This window comes from Loxodonta africana, unplaced genomic scaffold (assembly GCF_030014295.1).
Source record: "Loxodonta africana isolate mLoxAfr1 unplaced genomic scaffold, mLoxAfr1.hap2 scaffold_34, whole genome shotgun sequence".
Classification (NCBI taxonomy): Eukaryota; Metazoa; Chordata; class Mammalia; order Proboscidea; family Elephantidae; genus Loxodonta; species Loxodonta africana.
Window position 1 is genome coordinate 732,444 of NW_026975055.1, and position 3,213 is coordinate 735,656.

Consider the following 3,213-nt stretch of genomic DNA (forward strand, 5'->3'; position numbering starts at 1 on the left):
GGCTTTCAGCAATCTCATATTTTGGTATGGTAGGCATTATTATTATGTATATTGAGCAAGTGATGAAAAGGGTAAATGCCTTAAGATTATAGAACATATTAATTAATAACTCTAAGCATGGTTTATTATAGATAAAAAAAAGATAAAAAAGGAAATTTTATATGCTCTCAAAGTGGTTGTATTCCCCTTTTTTCTGATCATAAAAGATAAATCACTTTTTTTCCCAATGAATATTGATTTGGATGTTCACAAAATTGATCAGATATTCTAGAAAAAATAGACATATCCCAAATGACTTTAAATTATTTTATGAGAATTACTTTTGTTATAGAAAAGCCTCACCCTCTTTATTCATCATTGTTACTGCTCTATTATTTTGGACTGCTTTTAGGATGGTGGTTTTTATTTCTACATTATCCTGCCGCTCTCTCTTCCATATATTCACATATGGAAATCTGAACTAGAAGCAGGGCTCAGACTGACACCTCAGGATTACTATCTTAATGTAAAACAAGATTGGTATTCTAACTTGGTCCATTGACTATTTGTCTTAAAAGGTTTTTAATTATTTTCAATGCATATGTCATACAGTCTAACATAAATAGACCTCTAAACAACTATCCACAACCTCTTTACCTCTATACATTTACACTGGGTATTTTTGAACAGGTAAGCCTGGAAGGAGAATTCTAGATAAGTCTCAAAACTGATTTGTTTGTCTGTACGCAATTCAAGTGTGTGAACATCTTGGGGAGAAATCTCTGATCTCAAACGTTATCTCAAACAGTTACGTTGTATTATTCTTTGGGATTTTATGGATTCCAGAACAAATGCAAACCATTCTCCTCATCTTAAATAATTGAAAGAGCAGAGCCAAAGCAGGAGCTGAGCTCCTGAGCCCCAGGTGCCAATCAGGCTGTGTTTGATGATGTTTATATCTAACCTCCCTGTCATTCCCGTATATACAAATGCAATACAAAGAAATGCTAGCCTAGAAAACCACACAAAAAGGACTGTGAAAATATAAATTTAGCCTTGATTACATGCAGGTTACTGAGCTGGTCCATTTCATACTAGAAGAAGGTTGTCTATGTAAATATATTGTTCTCAATCTTGTTTTCTTTCCTAATATACATCTTAAGACATACAAATGAGTGTGAAGAAAATTCCATATCATACATAAACTGTTTTAGATTAACTGGAAGATTAAATAGCATTTTTAGTTTGATGTCAGTGCATCTTTATGTGTTTCTTGGACTGAAACTGTTCAAAGGTGGGGGTGATAAGGGACGTCTTAGATTCATATGTTGTTGTCATGTGCTATTAAGTTGACCCAACTTGTAAAGACCCTGTATGCCAGAGATGAACTTCCCCATAGGGTTTCCTAGGCTATAATGATTTGGGGTACAGATCACCAGATCTTTTTTCTCCAGAGCTGGTGGTGGGTTCAAACCACCAACCTTTGTATTAGCAGCTGAGTGCTTAACGATTGTGCCACAAGGGCTTCTTTAGATTCATGTAGGGTGGCTTTAGCTTTCTCATTATACGTTCTCATTAAAAATGGGAACTATGCTTCTCTGGGAAGAGAAAGGGGTCTGAGAATTAATTTGATGTTTGTAATTGGTAAAAACAATCCTATATATTTGTTAAGGGAATAGGATAGTAACAGGTTACAAAATTTTCATCTACACTGAGAACAAAATTGAGATGCTGGCTGATCTTGATAGGATTATGTTTTTCTTTCCTAATATACATTTTTTTTCTCTTCCTCAGCTGAAGGAATCCACATTTGGAAGAAGGCCAACCTCACTACAGTGACAAACTTTATTCTCTTGGGGTTCTTTGACATTGAGGAACTTCAAATCTTACATACTATATTATTCTTATTGATCTACATGGCAGCTCTGATGGAGAATATCCTTGTCATCACTCTCACCTCTCTTGACCAATGCCTTTCTACTCCTATGTATTTCTTCCTGAAGCACCTCTCTTTTCTAGATTCCTGTTTTATCTCAGTCACTGTGCCCAGATCTATCATTAATTATTTAGCACACACCGGGTCAGTTTCTTTCCTGGGATATGCCACACAATTGTTCTTAGTCCTTTACCTGGCCTTTTCAGAGTTAGTCTTACAATGATGGCCTATGACCATTACTTGTCCATTTGTCATCCCTTACACTATGAGGTCATCATGAACAGGAAGTTCTGTGGGCACCTGGCAGCAGTTTCTTGGCTTAGTGGGGGAATAAGTGGGGGCATGTACACTTCCACCACCTTTTCATTAACTTTCCGTGACTTCCTCATACAACAATTTTTCTGTGATGTCCCTTCCTTAATGAAGATCTCATGTGTCAGCACACATCTTGCTAAAACTGTCATAACTGCTATAATTTTTTTCTGACCTTGGGGTGCTTTATTTCTATCATAGTGTCATACACTTACATACTTCTTGCTGTGCTGAGAATCCCATCAGCACAGGGAAGATCTAAAGTCTTCTTAACCTGCCTGCCTCATCTTTTTGTCATGACCTTATTTTTCTCAACTGGTACCACACCTTATTTGATTCCCAAATCAGATAACCCATCTATTCAGGATCTTATATTATCTGTCTTCTACACAGTGGTGCCTCCAACTCTGAATCCCATGATGTACAGCTTGAGGAATAAAGATATCAAAGATGCTCTAAGAAAGATACTTTTGGCAAAATCCACTTACATTTTAATTATTTTATGTAATTTCTGTCATATACAGGATATACTACATATTCTCTGAAGCATTTCAAATTGAGATGATACATCATGTAGATTTATTCAGTTGGGTTACAAGTGGGAATGGTGTGCCTGTGAATGACTCAGTAGAATGCATCTGTGGCTTCAGTCACTGATCATGAAGCAAGCATCTCCATTGTACTTTGGATTTCATTTTGGGACTACCAAACAGTTTTTGTTCTTGTTGTTTTTAATTTCTGTACTTAAGCCATGAATTTCAAGTATTTATTCTCTGTGAAGAGAGAATTTTGAACCGAATGGCAGAAGAGCTGATAATACTAACAGTTAATTTATCTCAGTGATATCATCTGAGAGCATCACTCTCTCACAACTGGACTCTCTGAGCTCTGCTTGATTCAATCATTTTTGAATCTTATGTTTTAGTTTTGATCCTATGAGGTACTTTGTATAAATAAATTGATGTTCCCTTTAGGATAACCATTTA